The sequence below is a fragment of the Microcaecilia unicolor genome, unplaced genomic scaffold (assembly GCF_901765095.1).
Source record: "Microcaecilia unicolor unplaced genomic scaffold, aMicUni1.1, whole genome shotgun sequence".
In the NCBI taxonomy this organism is placed as follows: Eukaryota; Metazoa; Chordata; class Amphibia; order Gymnophiona; family Siphonopidae; genus Microcaecilia; species Microcaecilia unicolor.
Genome location: NW_021963782.1, coordinates 13,563 through 33,289, shown reverse-complemented (window position 1 = coordinate 33,289; position 19,727 = coordinate 13,563). Strand labels below are relative to the sequence as shown.

The window sequence follows — 19,727 nt, the reverse complement described above, 5'->3', positions numbered from 1 at the left end:
TTATGTACTTATGTACTTATGACTGTGAGGAGGTAATGGCCACTGTGCATTCTAGCAGACCTGACCTCAAGGACCAACCCTGGCAAGGGGGCATCACCCTGTTCAGCGATGGAAGCAGCCAGGTGATAGAAGGAATTCGAAGAGCTGGTTATGCTGTCGTGTCTGAGGACCATGTGATCGAGGCTATGGCTCTGCCATCCGGAACGTCGGCTCAGAAAGCGGAGCTGATCGCCCTCACCAGAGCCCTCCTGTGGGCTGAAGGAAAAGTTGTTAACATCTACACTGACTCCAAATACGCTTTCCTCACCCTCCAGGTGCATGGGGCCTTGTATAAGGAGAGGGGATTTTTGACAGCTGAGGGGAAGGGACTTGCAAATGCCACTGAGATCTGCCAATTACTCGAGTCAGTATGGAAACCGAAGAAAGTAGCTGTGATGCATTGTAGGGCCCACACAGGACGGACGGACCCTATCGCCCGGGGAAATCAGCGGGCAGATGACGCTGCAAAAAGGGCGAGTCGACTCCCTTACCTTTCTCATTCTTCTGACCCTGTACTAGTCGTTCACCTCCCCACAGAGACCCCCACCTATGCCCCACAAGAGATGGAGTGGGCCCGGCAAGAGGGCCTGGAGTCACGCAATGGCTGGTGGGTACTACAGGATGGGCGCATATGGATACCCGAAGCCTTGGCCTGGACGGTGGCCAGGGAGGCCCACAATCGCACCCATCTGGGCAAGGACGCTCTGGGGCGCCTGCTCGAGAAGACCTACTACATCAATAAATTGTCACTCTGGACCAAAAATGCCTCTAGCCAATGCGCAACTTGTGCCCGGAATAACCCGAGGACGGGGCCCGGTCCTACGCCAGGACATGTTCTCCGAGGCACTAGTCCGTTCCACGTCTGCCAGATTGACTTTACGCATATGCCCCCAGCCAGGGGCTACAAAGCCATCCTCGTCGCCGTGTGTACCTACACCGGATGGATTGAGGCCCAGCCCACCAGAACGGAAATGGCGAAGTAGGTCACGTCCTTATTGATCCATCACCTCCTGCCAAGATACGGCCTTCCCAGACAGATAAACTCTGACAACGGTCCTGCATTCGCCAGCGAAGTAACACAACAACTCAGTACAAGGCTGGGCCTCGATTGGAAGTTACATTGTGCGTGGAGACCCCAGAGCAGTGGAATAGTGGAGAGAGCTAACCGATCCCTGAAGAACCAGCTAGCTAAGCTATGCCAAGAAGCCAAAGCCAAATGGCCCGACCTGCTCCCACTGGCCTTGCTGCATCTCAGGTGCACCCCCAAGGCTACAGGCCTTACTCCTTACGAGATGATGTACGCTAGGCACCACCACTACCCTCCTTTCCCGACTCCTTGCAGATACAGGGTGAGAGCTCCTTAGTAAAACAGATGAAGGCCCTACGCGAGGTAGTGCAGGACATCCAACAGTACACTGAGAGTGTAGGTCCCCTGGTCCTTACTAGTCCTACACACCAGTTTAGGGTGGGGGATGAAGTCTGGGTAAAGGAGTGGGATGAATCTGACTGTCTAAAGCCCAAGTGGAAAGGGCCCTCCCTTGTTCTCCTAACTACCCCAACCGCTGTTAAAATTGCAGGAAGTCCCGTGTGGATACATTGGACCAGGCTGAAACCCGCTGCACCTACCGGCGGCACACCTAAAGTTTGGACTGCCCGTCAACATCCTGACGCTCCACTACGGCTGACCCTAACGAGGAAGTGAACCAGATCCATGCCTACCCAGCAACAGAAGCTCAGCTCTTGGACCCACTGCGTCTTTGGCTCCCTGTTTATTGGAGCCGTCATTCTAAGCCTCATAATCCTCCTCTGCCCATCCTCGAACCAGCCTATCACCCTGAGTCAGAACTGTACTAAGTGTTTGCGCTTGGTACGTCATCGCATAGAGGGGGGATATCACCTGGTCACCACCCTCATCCATCAGTCACAGCCTCCGGAAGGCGACTGCCGGCCCCTTCCGGTTTGTGCCATTACGACCCCGACTGGACTCCAACAGTTTCACAGGTGCCTCCAGAGCAATCTCACTATCTGCCACAGCCCAGTCAAGCCACGATACTAAAATGTCACCCTCAGTGTGGGGCTCCCCCAGTACGTTGGGTCTATGGGAGTCCAGGGGGATGGCATCCTGTATTACGTAAATTCCACCCGCATTATTGCAGGTGGTACTCAAACTGTGGCCACCCTTACCTTTGACATTTGTGTTGCTATAGACAGACACCCCTGGTCCCAAAAGTGCGGAAGTTTAGCTTGGCGCAAGGCCTACGCAAATGATCACAAGTATGTTTGCCCCCTCACTTTAGATGGAAGATATGGATCTCCTTGGTCTTGGCTACCTTGTGCAGCAGACACCCGGACCTCGGGATGGGAACGAGTGTGTGCCTACACAGGAGGCGGATACCCCGGATGTCCCGGGCTAGGTGAAATTCGCAGGGGCTCCGACAACACCGTGCTCCTTGAATGGCCACTGAGGGGACCTGAGACCCCCTGGAGACAAACTTGGGGTTTTGGCATCGACGGGGCCGGAACGGACCCTATAACCTTCATCACCATCAGCCAGAGCCTTGAGGAGAAGGCACCCACTCACTATCAGACCACGGTTGTTGGGTACCAGGACATATTCGACGAAATTGCTCGCGCTGAGGAGGCAGCGACTAAGTTCCCCATTTCTCCCGAAGCTCGGAACATGTTCCTCAACCTGGCCGAAAACATTGCCCTCTCCCTAGGAATTGCCAATTGTTTCGTTTGCGGAGGCACCGACATGGGTGAACAATGGCCCTGGGAAGCGAAGGAGATTCACCAGCACATGTGGGATGCCCTCAACACTACCAACATTACCTTTCCCCGGCGGCCGAGGCCGTATGAATGGGCCTTGAGGACCAACATCATAGGTACCCTCTGCGCTAGCCGGGCTCCCTCGAAGCGCTACTCCGTCCCAGTGGGAGATTCCGCTTGCACGGGGGTCCTCCAGTTTAATGGGAGCCAAACCACTTGGTGGCAAACGGACAACCTGCCCACCCCGGTGCCCATTTGGACCGAACCCACACTGAATACAACCTGGACATACAGGGGAAACACCTCCCTTAAATGGATAGCCCCGGAGGGCTATTACTACATTTGTGGTCGCAGGGCCTATGAGCAGCTCCCAGCCCGTTGGTACGGTACCTGTCTCTTGGGCACCGTCCGTCCTAGTTTCTTCCTCCTGCCCCTGCGCGTAGGCGAGACGTTAGGTATACCCCTCTATATGGAGCAGGGGCCTGGAAACATGGGCAGACGTAAACGGTCCCCTCGAGACTCCAAGCCCAAGGTCCAGATAGGAGACTGGAAGGACAACGAGTGGCCACCAGAACGTATCATTCATTACTATGGACCGGCCACATGGGCTGAAGATGGCACATATGGGTATCGTACTCCTATCTACATGCTGAATCGCATTATCCGTCTGCAGGCAGTGCTCAAAATACTCACTAACGACTCGGCCTTTGCCCTTAACATCCTGGCACGCCAAAACACCAAGTTGATTACCGCAGTTTACCAGAATCGCCTGGCTCTTGACTATCTCTTGGCCCAGGAGGGTGGGGTGTGCGGCAAATTTAATCTCAGCAACTGCTGCCTACAAATTGATGACCAGAGTCACGTCATCAGAGAGATTACTGACCGGATGGTGAAATTGGCTCACGTCCCCGTCCAAACCTGGAACAGCGCCTGGGATTGGACATCCTCTTTAACCAACTGGCTACCGACCTCTGGGAGTCTCAAGAGCCTCCTCGTTATGGGTGGCCTGTTTTTGTTGTCCTGCCTATTAATACCTTTGTCTCTCCCCTTTGTTTTCAGGTGTCTCCACTCCACCATGGAAAGCATCGCTGACCGCCGAGCAGCCGCCCAACTCATGGCTCTCCAGATGTATTTCCCCATTCCCCAATCCGATGTGGATGAAGCAGAATTTTGTGGATGAAGCAGAATTTTGTTCTCCTGAGGCAATTCACGGGCCAATGCCCTTGTGACAGCACAAGCCCAGCTACAAAGGGGGGGGATTCCACTAGGGACCCTCCGTCTCAACCCCGGCGAAGCAACCAGCGGCTGCGCAAGGGCCTAGGGCTCCCTTTTGCCTCCCTGCTAATGCTTCTTGTCTCTCTCTTCCATTTCAGGCTTCTGGAGATGATACTCTCCACCAGAATGGATGTTCAAGTATCAAAAGGGGGGAATTGTAGGAGTGGAACGCAGGATACTACTGTCCCAACTCTGTGTATACTAATGGACTTTACTTGTGCATACTACCTCTGCTTCCGCCTTTTTGGGCATATTTCATGAATGTACTGGACATTTAAGTTCTTTTGTACTGTGCCTTAACTACAACTTGTCTGTTTGCGCTGGCTTGCTGCCTATTAGTGTAAGACAGAATGCAGGTGCATTAGATATATAGCTTGTAACAGTAGTAGCAAGGCTTGCACATAAAGACCAGCTTGCACGTAGGCGTCACATGAATAGATGGCCTATGGAATCCCCAAAATTCAGCCACGTTTCACCCCTGACAGCCCCAGCTTTTCCTCTTTGTCCCTTGTGCAGCACCTGCTCCTCAGCTTGCCCTTTTCATCTCCTCTCTCTCGCTCTCCTCACTCCCCAATCTCTCCTTCCACCCCTAGTATGCACCTGCCCTCTCGCTGAGGATTGTAGATCAGTTCCGCCTGGACAGTTCCCACCGGATCGTTCCCACCCACCCTCAAAATGACACACTGATTACGATTTATAACAAATGACTTCTCTTTATGAAACGTTATTCTGTCCTCTGTGCACATCCGTTTGCTGCTCTAACTTCCTCGTTCCAGCCGTAAGAAAGAAGCGACGATCGGTAAAAAAGCCAGAGAGGGTGGGAAATGACCGGGGTGGGAGGAGGGGGAGTCCTTGGTGGGAACAGTCCAGGTGGGAACTCGCCTGATACCATGATGAGTCCCAGGGAGGTAGGGGGCAAGAAATGAAATGGAACAAGGAGAGCGGTGCCACAGGAGGGAGATGGCTGATTGGTTGGGAAGGGCTTGAAGGAGGGCTCAGTGTACGAGTTCTGCAGAGTTACCACTGGCATCTGTTTTAAATGGCTATTCTTCAATACTGTGAGGTGTGTTTTTTGCATGGAGTTGATGGAGACCTTTATATGCCTGTTTTGTGGCTGAGCTCTGTGGTTTATAATTGCCAGGGTTTTTTTAGCACATATTTTTAAATGATTTGCATCACCATTTGTAGCTGTGTTAGTACAATTTATATATTTACGATCTATATTAAACATTTTTCTGTATTCATTGACAAAGACCCTGGTAGTGAATACATTTTGGATAGTTTTATTTTGAACCTCTACGATCCGCTGTCTTTTATTTATAACATACTGTAAAATAAACATTGCCATGCAGCAATGGATCAGAGGTCCATCAAGCCCAGCATCCTGTTTCCAACAGTGGCCAATCCAGGGCTTAGGTACCTGGCAAGCAGTTCCGTGGACAGATGACCCTCTTCTCCTGCCACCCGGCACCTGACCTAGCCTTTTAAACTGAAATTTTCTCTAGAAATAGGCATTTTCCCCATAGTTTTAAACTGAAAACTTTTCTAGAGGTAGAAACTAAACTCCTTTGTTCTAAACGGCAGTTATTTTCTGTTAGCTCATCCAGTGACCTCAATTAAGTGTTAATTAAAGTGTGGGGAAGTAGAATACTTGCATAGGTTGCTGAATCAGCTTCAAACATCCTGTTCAAAAGAGGCTCCTTAGATTCAAAAGTATATAAAGAGGAAAGGTCCCACTGATCTTTCTTTCGGAGAAGTTCTGAGAGAAGAGGACATTCTCTGGTAAGTGAACGTTACTTTTCTTGTGCTTTGGGAACTTAAAGATTGGGGTTTAAAGGAGGAATTGTAGGTTAGTGTTAGGCAAAAATAAAAATATAAAAAGCAAATTTTAACAACTAATCTCCATAGTCTTTTCCACTTTGTTTTAAAAGCTTTGGACCACAGCATTAACAGATAGAATCTAGCAGGCACTGCAGGATCTAGTTTAGTATTAAGGGGGAATAAAAAGAGAGAAAGAGAGGGAAAAGCAAGCAGGATCTAGTTTAGTCTTCCCACCCACCCCTAGGACAACTCTTCATTTATAGTCAGTTATTGTAATTAGGGTAACAAGCAAGGAGTGCTCTTACAGAGTTTTAAATACATTTCATTACCATCTAAGAAGGAAACACTAAATAAATCATACAATATACTATATAAAATAAAAGACACTTTTATATTAGGCTAATATCCTTAATACTCTAGCAAGTTTTAAATTATTGAAAAACTCAAAAAACACTAAGATGGAGTCAGCAGTCCAGCAGCAAGAGGGGTGCTATCCAGTCTTTTGCATTGAGTGTCACATGTATGATTATCTCCCAGTTGGTGAGATGTCATATGTTTGCGCCTGATCCAAAGAGCTCCTAGCTCTTAGAGAACGTGTCCGTTCTCTTGAGGCTAGAGTAGCAGACTTGGTGGCGCTGAGGGAGACAGAGAGGTACATAGAGGAGACCTACAGGGATGTTGTAGAGAAGTCCCACCTCCAGTCTAGTAGCCCTTGTCCTACCTTGGAGGAGGGAGGTCTCCTAGAAGGAGAGCATCACCCTGGTGAAGTAGGAAGTACTCCTTTAGCCAGGACCTGCCCACCAGGTGATGTACTATCCTCTCGCACCGAGGATATGTCTCCAAGTGCTGCCCGGGAGGGAAAGGTTAGGACAGCTGTTGTAGTTGGTGATTCGATCATTAGGCATATAGATAGCTGGGTGGCTGGTGGACGTGAGGATCGCCTGGTGACTTGCCTGCCTGGTGCGAAGGTGGTGGACCTCACACGTCACCTAGATAGGATTCTAGATAGTGCTGGGGAGGAGTCCGCTGTCTTGGTACATGTGGGTACCAATGACATAGGAAAATGTGGGAGAGAGGTTCTGGAAGCCAAATTCAGGCAAAAATTTTAATGTCTTCTACGGTGTCTTTAAAATAACAGCAATCTAAATTTCATTACTACCAGCATATCACTTGATTCTGTTATGTAAGGGTTAATTTTTAGTTTCCGGACTGAATTTATGTGCTAAGAAGTATTTTGTTTTGGCACTTTCTTAAGCCTCCCTCTGTTATAGAAGCAGAACAGTCAAACTTAACACAATTTAAACCCCATTTTTAGAAGAAAAATGCATTAAAAGGACAGACACTATAGCATTATAGAATTCGGTACCTTAGCCAGAGGGTTAGAAAGCAAAGGTCTAGAGATGAACGGAAACTGTGACATAATCCTAAAGATATAGGCGAGGAACTAGAGAGAGAGAGAGAGAGGCATTTCTCTTAAGAGAGGTCTGGCCACCATCAAAATTTAAAAAGGAATTCATTACACAGTTGCAACTATACAGGAGCAATTAACAAGGACAAGCCAATAGGATAGCGAGAATGAAATGTCATTAGTTATATTTTATTTGACACCCAGTGGATTAAACATGCAAAAGCAATTTAAAAAAATGAGTTATGCAGGGGACGAATACAAAAGTGGGGAGGGGTTGAAAACTGGAGGCGGAAGGCGTATCTGGGGCGTGGAGTTACGCCCATAGTGGGTGGCGAGGAAGGAGAAGAAAAAGTATCAATCAGACCGGAAGATGGCTGCCAGCCATAAGTTAATGTATAAAGCACTGACAATACATGAAGGAGAAGAGCGTGCTTCTGAAGTCACAGAGCCAGGGGACAGGAGAATGCCTATAATGGCCAAGAGGCCTTTTGCAAGGAGAAAGTATAGGTGGAAGTGAGAGAAATTGCAACAGAATTTAACGGTCTTTTAGCAAAGAGAAAATACAAAGGTAGAAGACTTAGAGCGTCGTAGAGTTAATATGACAGAACTGGCAGAGACAGGGGGTCTACGCAGCGAAAATTAAACCCGGAACTGCAGCTAAAGTGGCTACGGGGACCAGAGACGGAATACAGACCGGGACTTTTCAAAGGGAGATTTCCAAAGCAGGCAGGCATAGAAATAAGTGTGGGTTATCAAGTATACAGCTGTATAACAGGAAGGAAGGGGGGGGGGTGTCCACAGAGCTTGGCAGTAACCGAAAGAGGAAGCAAGAGTAACTGCGCAGTTTTAAATGTGAAGCAGGAAATGCCAACTTACAGCTTAAAAAGCTGGCAAAGAATTATAAGATTTCACAAAGACACATCAGGACAGTTTCTAACAGAAGGAGAAGGAAATCAATATTAGTGTAAGTGGCCAGTAACAGAGTCAGAGAGCATGAAAGGTAGAGGTTAAGTACCTCTCGGAGGTTTAAGTACGGCACAGAGGAAATGAGCCCGGATCTCTCGGAGGGCAGGGAAGGGACACTCCCTCCGTACGAGATCTAAAGGCTGTGTCGCAGAGAAAAAGAGAAAAGCAGAAGTGTACAGGCAGGAAAGAAAGGGGGGCTCTGTGGGCTGTCAGTTTTGAAGAATAGTTCAGAAAACACACAAACCAGAATGATTTTAAAGGAGAGATATAGGATTTCAGGGAACTGCAGTGAATAGGAGCACAGACAAAAGTAGGAACACAAAATCTACAGGTAGGGATGGAGGGAAACATAACGGGAATACACAGAATAGGCAAGTGAGACAGAAGGGAGGACGGAGATGAAGATACCCTCCTAGCGAACAGTCTCTACAGAAACAGACAGACAGAGGACAGATGGTGCAATCTGTGAGCGCAATGCCGCACAGAAGTGCACCAAGAATAAAGCAGATAAGCGCACAAAGCAGGTAAATACAGGTGACACAGACACAGATCACAAAAGGGACAGAGCAACAGTTAAAACGAGTAAGGGGAAAGAGAGAGAGAGCAAAAAAAGAGCAGAATAGCAGAACAGATAGTGTCAATACCCAAGATGGGGGCACAGGATACCAAGACAGTAAAAGGAAGGCAAAAAGGAGACCTACATAAAGAGCAGGAAAAGAGTGATGGGGTAGAAGTGAAACTGGAGGTATAAGGGACCATTAAAAAGATGCAGCTGGCAGAGCTGTCAGAAGGGGAGATGGGCAGAGAAGAAAGACCAGTGTAAGTTAAAAGGGTTCAGGACGGGTAAGATTCACTTACTATAATAGAAGAGTGTCAAAGAAGAGAAAGTAGGCATCCACTCAGAAGAGATAAGGCAAAGATAAACCAAAATATCCGGGACGCAATTAGAATCTGCGGCTGGAAGAGCAAACCACAGGAAAGAGTGAAACCACTGAGCATAAAAAGAGAAAGAATGAGTTCACATCAGAGTGCTTTAAAAATCCAGCTACAGGGAATAGAAAGAGAAAGATTAACAGGTCCGCTTAGGGAAAAGAAGGAAACAGATTAAGGTCAAAGAGCAGGGGGAGAGAGACAAGGAAAGCGGCCGTAAGGGAAGCCCAAGGAAAGAACGTGGGGCAGACAGCAAAAGGGGCAGAGACCAGGGTAGAGAAAGGCAACAGGGAAAGAAAGATCAGCAGCCAGGGTACACCACTGTTTTTAATTACCCCTCTCTAGACCCCCGCAGGACCCTTGCCCACGGAGGTGGAGAGAGGGTTTCAGAAGGCTCATAATAAGTCTCCTAAATATGACCTCTGTTTTCTGGCTCCTAATTTCCAAGGACATCCCACTTGATGTACTAGAGTTTAAAAGATAGTCTATTTATGTGATATAAGGTGTGAAATGAAACAGAGAAATTAACACAGACACTAGAGAATATTGAGATAGAAATAGTCTTTTATTCTCACCAACCCGGGTGCCAGTGGGTGGGGGGTGCTCCGCTCCCGCCGCCTCCCGTGGCCGTTCCCGCGGCGCCGCACATTTAACCGGCGAAGCAGCGTCGCAAGCAGCGCCTCGTGATTTGATTTTTTTTTACAAGCAGGGCACGAGGCGCTGCCTGCGACGCTGCTTCGCCGGTTTTAACGGGACTGAGGTGGGGAAGGAGAGGGGCGAAAGGGACTCGGGTGGGGTGTTCAGAGGGGGTTGAAGGGGACTGGGGTGGAGGTCTCAGACAGGGGAGGGGAGAAGGGGACTGGGGTGGGGATCTCAGAGGGGAGAAGGGAAGGGGTCTCAGAGGGGAAAAGGGGAGGGGAGAAGGGGACTGAGGTGGGGATCTCAGACAGGGGAGGGGGAGGGGAGGGGACTGGGGTGGGGATCTCAGAGGGGAGAAGGGGACTGGGGTGGGAATCTCAGAGGGGAGAAGGGAAGGGGAGGGGAGAAGGGGACTGGGATGGGGGTGTTCAGAGGAGAGAAGGGGACTGGGGTGGGGGGTCTCAGACAGGGGAGGGGAGAAGGGGACTGGGGTGGGGGTGTTCAGAGGGGAGGGGACTGGGGTGGGGGTCTCAGACAGGGGAGGGGAGAAGGGGACTGGGGTGGGGATCTCAGAGGGGAGAAGAGAAGGGGACTGGGGTATGGGTGTTCAGAGGGGAAAAGGGGAGGGGAGAAGGGGACTGGGGTGGGGTGTTCAGAGGGGAGAAGGGGACTGGGGTGGGGATCTCAGACAGGGGAGGGGAGAAGGGGACTGGGGTGGGGGTGTTCAGAGGGGAAAAGGGGAGGGGAGAAGGGGACTGGGGTGGGGGTGTTCAGAGGGGAAAAGGGGAGGGAGAAGGGGACTGGGGTGGGGATCTCAGAGGGGAGAAGGGGAGGGGAGAAGGGGACTGGTGGGGGTGTTCAGAGGGGAGAAGGGGACTGGGGTGGGGGTCTCAGACAGGGGAGGGGAGAAGGGGACTGGGGTGGGGGTGTTCAGAGGAGAGAAGGGGACTGGGGTGGGGGTCTCAGACAGGGGAGGGGAGAAGGGGACTGAGGTGGGGATCTCAGACAGGGGAGGGGGAGGGGAGAAGGGGACTGGGGTGGGGATCTCAGAGGGGAGAAGGGGACTGGGGTGGGGGTGTTCAGAGGGGAAAAGGGGAGGGGAGAAGGGGACTGGGGTGAGGATCTCAGAGGGGAGAAGGGAAGGGGAGGGGAGAAGGGGACTGGGGTGGGGGTGGGGGTGTTCAGAGGGGAGAAGGGGACTGGGGTGGGGATCTCAGAGGGGAGAAGGGAAGGGGAGGGGAGAAGGGGACTGGGGTGGAGGTGTTCAGAGGGGAGAGGGGGACTGGGGTGGGGTCTCAGAGGAGAAAAGGGGAGGGGAGAAGGGGACTGAGGTGGGGATCTCAGACAGGGGAGGGGGAGGGGAGAAGGGGACTGGGGTGGGGATCTCAGAGGGGAGAAGGGGACTGGGGTGGGGAATCTCAGAGGGGAGAAGGGAAGGGGAGGGGAGAAGGGGACTGGGATGGGGGTGTTCAGAGGAGAGAAGGGGACTGGGGTGGGGGGTCTCAGACAGGGAGGGGAGAAGGGGACTGGGGTGGGGATCTCAGAGGGGAGAAGGGGACTGGGGTGGGGGTGTTCAGAGGGGAGGGGACTGGGGTGGGGGTCTCAGACAGGGGAGGGGAGAAGGGGACTGGGGTGGGGGTGTTCAGAGGGGAGAAGGACTGGGGTGGGGGTATCAGACAGGGGAGGGGAGAAGGGGACTGGGGTGGGGATCTCAGAGGGGAGGAGAAGGGGACTGGGGTATGGGTGTTCAGAGGGGAAAAGGGGAGGGGAGAAGGGGACTGGGGTGGGGATCTCAGAGGGGAGAAGGGGACTGGGGTGGGGGTGTTCAGAGGGGAGAAGGGGACTGGGGTGGGGATCTCAGACAGGGGAGGGGAGAAGGGGACTGGGGTGGGTGTTCAGAGGGGAAAAGGGGAGGGGAGAAGGGGACTGGGGTGGGGTGTTCAGAGGGGAAAAGGGGAGGGGAGGGGACTGGGGTGGGGATCTCAGAGGGGAGAAGGGGAGGGGAGAAGGGGACTGGGGTGGGGGTGTTCAGAGGGGAGAAGGGGACTGGGGTGGGGGTCTCAGACAGGGGAGGGGAGAAGGGGACTGGGGTGGGGGTCTCAGACAGGGGAGGGGAGAAGGGGAGAAGGGGACTGGGGTGGGGATCTCAGAGGGGAGAAGGGGACTGGGGTGGGGGTGTTCAGAGGGGAAAAGGGGAGGGGAGAAGGGGACTGGGGTGAGGATCTCAGAGGGGAGAAGGGAAGGGGAGGGGAGAAGGGGACTGGGGTGGGGGTGTTCAGAGGGGAGAAGGGGACTGGGGTGGGGGTGTTCAGAGGGGAAAAGGGGAGGGGAGAAGGGGACTGGGGTGGGGATCTCAGAGGGGAGAAGGGGAGGGGAGAAGGGGACTGGGGTGGGGGTGTTCAGAGGGGAGAAGGGGACTGGGGTGGGGGTCTCAGACAGGGGAGGGGAGAAGGGGACTGGGGTGGGGGTCTCAGACAGGGGAGGGGAGAAGGGGAGAAGGGACTGGGGTGGGGATCTCAGAGGGGAGAAGGGGACTGGGGTGGGGGTGTTCAGAGGGGAAAAGGGGAGGGAGAAGGGGACTGGGGTGAGGATCTCAGAGGGGAGAAGGGAAGGGGAGGGGAGAAGGGGACTGGGGTGGGGGTGTTCAGAGGGGAGAAGGGGACTGGGGTGGGGGTCTCAGACAGGGGAGGGGAGAAGGGGACTGGGGTGGGGGTCTCAGACAGGGGAGGGGAGAAGGGGACTGAGGTGGGGATCTCAGACAGGGGAGGGGGAGGGGAGAAGGGGACTGGGGTGGGGATCTCAGAGGGGAGAAGGGGACTGGGGTGGGGGTGTTCAGAGGGGAAAAGGGGAGGGGAGAAGGGGACTGGGGTGGGGATCTCAGAGGGGAGAAGAGGAGAGGAGAAGGGGACTGGGGTGGGGGTGTTCAGAGGAGAGAAGGGGACTGGGGTGGGGGTCTCAGACAGGGGAGGGGAGAAGGGGACTGTGGTGGGGGTCTCAGACAGGAGAAGGGGAGGGGAGAAGGGGACTGGGGTGGGGGTGTTCAGAGGGGAGAAGGGGGCTGGAACTGGGGGCTGAAAAAAGGGGCAGAGAGAGGGGACAGATCCTAGATGGAAGGGGGAGCGAGAGGGAGGGCAGACCCTAGATGGATGGGAGAGGGAGGGCAAATGGTGGATTGAAGGGGCAGAGAGAAAGGGCAGGCAGAGAGGGCAGGCAGTGGATGGCAGAGAGAGAGAGAGAGAGAGAGTGAAGACAGATGCTGGATGGAAGGAAGACGGTGAAAAGAAGATGAGGAAAGCAGAAACCAGAGACAACAAACTGTAAATAAAATATATTTTTTTATTTTTTTTGCTTTAGGATAAAGTATTGTAGATGTGTTAAATGTTTATAATAGAACATGTAAATAAGGTCATCTTTTTATTGGACTAATTTTAATACATTTTGACTAACTTTCGGAGAACAAAACCCCCTTCCTCAGGTCAGGATAGGATACTGTAACAGCTCTATACTGTACTGACCCGAGGACGGAGGTTTTGGCCTCTGGAAGCTAAATGTATTAGTCCAATAAAATGGGATTATTTTACTTTCTATTTGTTAATTTGTAAAGTGGTGATTGGTATTTGTTAGTTTTTTTTAAATTTACATCTGCTGTCTTTATATTTTGCACAGTACTAGGGGACAGTTTCTGTTTCTGTGGTGTTGCATTGTATGCAGAGTCTGGCATTGGGGGTTCAGTTTAATTTTTGTCTAAATAGAAAGTTTATCATTACTTATTCTATAGTGGATTAGGGTGTATCTGTGTTTGTGAAAAAGACATGGCTTTCAGTTGGCATTGACTGTGCAGGATCGACGATCTGTACTATTCTGTCTGGTTTCATTTTACAAAAGGTGAATTGATGTTCTAGTGCTCACTGTAGTGTTTAAGATGCTTTCCTTTTCCTTGTGTGACTCGTAGAAATGACTGCTTATGGTATGGTAGAATTGCTCTATAGGTCCTGAGTGTTTTGTATTCTCGGCATGCCTAGTACTGGATTTGGGGGGGGGGGGGGGTTAAAAAATGACCGGCCCCGGGTGTCAACTACCCTAAGTACGCCACTGACTGTCTGTAAAGTAAAAATCCACCACTGCTCGCGTCTAGCCAATGCAGAAGCCCGATCCATTCTTTTCATTGAGATAGGGACGTGATCGATGATGAACCAACGTAAATCTGCTACCAATGGTTTTTCTGGTTAATCTGCTTTTATGTTCTGTTAGCCTCACCTTCATATGTCTTAGTAGTGCGCCCTACATAGTACAGATGACAAGGGCATTCAATAATATAGACAACAAAAGGTGTAACACATGTAGTCTTGTTAAAAATGACCAGCCCCGGGTGTCAACTACCCTAGGTATGCCACTGCTGGCAAGATCCCAAAACAGTAAAACACAGCGATGCCCCATAGTCCTTGCATTTTGGGAAAGAATAAACAAGCGATTCATTTCTGTTCCACAAGAAAACAAACTGCATAAAAGGGAAGGGGACAAGATTTCATCTACGACCTTTCTGTGGCTACAATCAAAGCACTTTACATATTAAATGAAGGAGGAGCAGCTGCTGTGTGAGAAGGGAATCAGGAAGAAAAGCTGCAGGGAATAAAGAGCCCCAGGAATGGATTGAGCAGTGCCAGTGAGGGGAGGAGAATGAGGAAGAAGAGCCTGAGGGAATAAAGAGCCCCAGGAATGGATTGAGCAGTGCCAGGCTCATTTCTTCTTGTGTGTGTGTGGCATTGCCTGGCACTGCATCCCCTGCTGCCCACCTCCTGCCAGTCTCCTACCTGCTCCATCCTCCTGCTCTTCTCCAGCTCCAGTCCAGGCTCCTGTGTGAATGTCTCCTGGGCTGCAGGGATGGGTTTCTCTGGATGCCAGTGATCAGCTTCTTTAGCACTTGCTTCTGAAACAGGAAGTCTGTGCATAGAACAAAGGAAGTGGAGTGTGGTAGCCGTGTTAGTCCACTCTTAAGGTTATCAATAGAAATCAAACAAAATAAAACATGGAAAAGAAAATAAGATGATACCTTTTTTATTGGACATAACTTAATACATTTCTTGATTAGCTTTTGAAGGTCTCCCTTCTTCGTCAGATCGGAAATAAACAAATGTGCTAGCTGACAGTGTATATAAGTGAAAACATTCAAGCATTACTATGACAGTCTGACAGGGTGGGAGGATGGGGGTGGGTAGGAGGTATGCATGGGGACATCAAAGCATATCATTGATATTCTAACAGGGTGGGTGTGGATAGGTGAGGGGAGGGTGATCAACAGAGACATACAGCTTTATGGTTTATAATGGGCTAGGAACCCCAGATCCTTGTTAAGTCCTTTCTGTTGGGTGTTAAAATATTCAATCATTCTGACTTCAAAGGTCTTACGTTCTTGTATGGTTTTAAAGTTACCTTTCAGGATTCTCACTGTGAAGTCACTGGTACAGTGTCCTGGTCCTGTAAAATGTTGACCAACAGGCGTGGGAACCCTGCTGGCACCAGTATTGTTCATATGATGTCTGTGTAAATTGAATCTTGTCTTAAGCATCTGGCCTGTTTCTCCAATATAGCATCCTTTGTTACATTTTTTACACTGAATGATATATACCACATTGGAAGATGAGCAAGTGAAAGATCCCTTTATGTTGAATATCTTTCCTTTGTGGATGACTTTGGGGTCCTGTGAAATATTTTGGCATAGTTTGCAACTGGATAAATTACAGGGAAGTGTGCCCTTCTGTTCCTTTTCAGTCTGTGAAGGAAGTTTACTTCTGATTAGCTTGTGTTTTAAATTGGCTGGCTGTCGGAAGGCCAGTACTGGTGGGGATGGGAATATCTCTTTCAGTAATTCATCCTCCTGGAGTATAGGTTGTAGATCTCTTATGATTTTCCTCAGTTTTTCCAGCTCTGGGTTGTATGTCACTACAAGGGGGATTCTGTCTGTGGTTTTTTTCTCCTTGTACTGTAGCAGATTCTCCCTGGGTGTTTTGAGGGAGGAGGCAATATTCTTGGAGATTATTTTGCGGTTGTAGCCCTTCTGTTTGAAAGATTCAGTCAGGCTTTTAAGGTGTCTGTCTCTGTCCCCTGGGTCAGAGCAGATACGGTGGTATCTTGTGGCTTGGCTGTAAATGATGGATCTTTTTGTATGTGAAGGATGGAAGCTGGAGTTGTGGAGGTAGCTGCATGTGTCTCTGGGTTTCTTGTATATAGATTGCAGGGCAGGGCTCAGGGAGAGAGGGGAATTGCTGGAAAAGGATGAATGGAGAGGGCAGGGGACAGAGGAGCATGGATGGGAATGGATTGGGAGGGCAGGGCTCAGGGAGAGAGGGGAATTGCTGGATCGGGATGAATGGAGGGGACAGACGGGCATGGATGGATATGGATTGCAGGGCAGGGCTCAGGGAGAGAGGGGAATTGCTGGAAAGGGATGAATGGAGGGGGCAGGGGACAGAGGAGCATGGATGGGCATGGATTGGGATGGCAGGGCTCAGGGAGAGAGGGGAATTGCTGGAAAGGGATGAATGGAGGGGGCAGGGGACAGAGGAGCATGGATGGGCATGGATTGGGATGGCAGGGCTCAGGGAGAGAGGGGAATTGCTGGAAAGGGATGAATGGAGGGGGCAGGGGACAGAGGAGCATGGATGGGCATGGATTGGGAGGGCAGGGCTCAGGGAGAGAGGGGAATTGCTGGAAAGGGATGAATGGAGGGGGCAGGGGACAGAGGAGCATGGATGGGCATGGATTAGGAGGGCAGGGCTCAGGGAGAGAGGGGAATTGCTGGAAAGGGATGAATTGAGGGGGCAGGGCTCAGGGAGAGAGGGGAATTGCTGGAAAGGGATGAATGGAGGGGGCAGGGGACAGAGGAGCATGGATGAGCATGGATTGGGAGGGCAGGGAGAGGGGAATTGCTGGATAGGGATGAATGGAGGGGACAGATGGGCATGGATGGATATGGATTGCAGGGCAGGGCTCAGGGAGAGAGGGGAATTGCTGGAAAGGGATGAATGGAGGGGGCAGGGCTCAGGGAGAGAGGGGAATTGCTGGAAAGGGATGAATGGAGGGGGCAGGGGACAGAGGAGCATGGATGAGCATGGATTGGGAGGGCAGGGAGAGGGGAATTGCTGGATAGGGATGAATGGAGGGGACAGATGGGCATGGATGGATATGGATTGCAGGGCAGGGCTCAGGGAGAGAGGGGAATTGCTGGATAGGGATGAATGGAGGGGGCAGGTGACAGAGGAGCATGGATGGGCATGGATTGGGAGGGCAGGGCTCAGGGAGAGAGGGGAATTGCTGGAAAAGGATGAATGGAGGGGGCAGGGGACAGAGGAGCATGGATGGGCATGGATTGGGAGGGCAGGGCTCAGGGAGAGAGGGGAATTGCTGGAAAAGGATGAATGGAGGGGGCAGGGGACAGATGGGAATGGATTGGGAGGGCAAGGCTCACACTCTCTCTCTCATATACAATGTCTTTCTGACTCTCACTCTCACACACTCTGTCTCACACTGTATCACATTCATTCTCTATGTGCCACACAGTCACTCACACACTCGCTTGGTCTCATACACTCACTCTCACAGAGAATCTGTGTCTCACACATAGTCTCTCTCTCGCCCACACACACACACTCTCTCTCACACTGTGTCTCACATACACACTCTCTCACATACACACTCACACCCAGACTCACTCTCTCTCTCACACACACACACTTTCACTCTGACTCTCAAACAGTCACTCTCACATACACTCTCCCAAAAATCTTGCTAGCGCCCGTTTCATTTGTGTCAGAAACGGGCCTTTTTTACTAGTTTTTAATAAACCATGCATTAAGACTACAAAATCTCTGACAACTAGTGCTCAAATATTTCTTTATTATAAATTGTAAATCCACACATACTAAACCCAACAACTCATCATACATCATACAAACCATTCCAACTACTCATACACCCCAACCACATCACATACATTCATCCAACAATACCCACATGAATCAACATAAGCTTCCAACAATTATACATTTAAGATTTTAAATGGTACAGAGACTGCAAAAATAGGGAGACCACATATCTCCAATCCGAAAGCTACATAATTCTCTTGACAATGTTCTCACATATGTGTAAATCAAGGGCAAAAAAGGACTTTGAGAAGAAATTAGCGTTGGAAGCAAAAATACATAGTAAAAACTTTTTTAGATACATTAAAAGCAGGAAACCGGCCAAAGAGTCGGTTGGGCCGCTGGACGAAAATGGTGTTAAAGGGGCGATCAAGGAGGACAAAGCCGTAGCGGAGAAATTAAATGAATTCTTTGCTTCGGTCTTCACCGAGGAGGATTTGGGGGGGACACCGGTGCCGGAAAGAATATTTGAAGCGGGGGAGTCGGAGAAACTAAACAAATTCTCTGTAACCTTGGAGGATGTAATGGGTCAGTTCAGCAAGCTGAAGAGTAGTAAATCACCGGGACCTGATGGTATTCATCCCAGAGTATTAATAGAACTAAAAAATGAACTTGCGGAGCTACTGTTAGAAATATGCAATCTGTCCCTAAAATCGAGTGTAATACCGGAAGACTGGAGGGTAGCCAATGTTACTCCGATTTTAAGAAAGGTTCCAGAGGAGATCCGGGAAATTATAGACCGGTGAGTCTGACGTCGGTGCCGGGCAAGATGGTGGAGGCTATTATTAAGAATAAAATTGCAGAGCATATACAAAAACATGGACTGATGAGACAAAGTCAGCACGGATTTAGTGAAGGGAAGTCTTGCCTCACCAATCTAATGCATTTTTTTGAGGGGGTAAGCAAACATGTGGACAATGGGGAGCCGGTTGATATTGTATATCTGGATTTTCAGAAGGCGTTTGACAAAGTGCCGCACGAAAGACTCCTGAAGAAATTGCAGAGTCATGGAATCGGAGGTAGGGTATTATTATGGATTAAGAACTGGTTGAAAGATAGGAAGCAGAGAGTAGGATTGCGTGGCCAGTATTCTCAGTGGAGGAGGGTAGTTAGTGGGGTCCCGCAGGGGTCTGTGCTGGGTCCGTTGCTTTTTAATGTATTTATAAATGACCTAGAGATGGGAATAACTAGTGAGGTAATTAAATTCGCCGATGACACAAAATTATTCAGGGTCGTCAAGTCGCAGGAGGAATGTGAACGATTACAGGAGGACCTTGCGAGACTGGGAGAATGGGCGTGCAAGTGGCAGATGAAGTTCAATGTTGACAAGTGCAAAGTGATGCATGTGGGTAAGAGGAACCCGAATTATAGCTACGTCTTGCAAGGTTCCGCGTTAGGAGTTACGGATCAAGAAAGGGATCTGGGTGTCGTCGTCGATGATACGCTGAAACCTTCTGCTCAGTGTGCTGCTGCGGCTAGGAAAGCGAATAGAATGTTGGGTGTTATTAAGAAGGGTATGGAGTCCAGGTGTGCGGATGTTATAATGCCGTTGTATCGCTCCATGGTGCGACCGCACCTGGAGTATTGTGTTCAGTACTGGTCTCCGTATCTCAAAAAAGATATAGTAGAATTGGAAAAGGTACAGCGAAGGGCGACGAAAATGATAGTGGGGATGGGACGACTTTCCTATGAAGAGAGGCTGAGAAGGCTAGGGCTTTTCAGCTTGGAGAAGAGACGGCTGAGGGGAGATATGATAGAAGTGTATAAAATAATGAGTGGAATGGATCGGGTGGATGTGAAGCGACTGTTCACGCTATCCAAAAATACTAGGACTAGAGGGCATGAGTTGAAGCTACAGTGTGGTAAATTTAAAACGAATCGGAGAAAATTTTTCTTCACCCAACGTGTAATTAGACTCTGGAATTCATTGCCGGAGAACGTGGTACGGGCGGTTAGCTTGA

General features: G+C 50.3%; 1 long non-coding RNA gene across 1 annotated transcript; it reads left to right on the top strand.

The window, feature by feature from the left end:
• The first annotated feature begins 248 nt into the window (after window positions 1-248).
• Window positions 249-9,440, top strand: LOC115459629. Its single transcript, XR_003940311.1, has 3 exons — window positions 249-403; window positions 3,608-3,615; window positions 9,430-9,440. It is a non-coding gene; the product is annotated as an uncharacterized LOC115459629 (long non-coding RNA).
• Window positions 9,441-19,727: the final 10,287 nt, after the last annotated feature.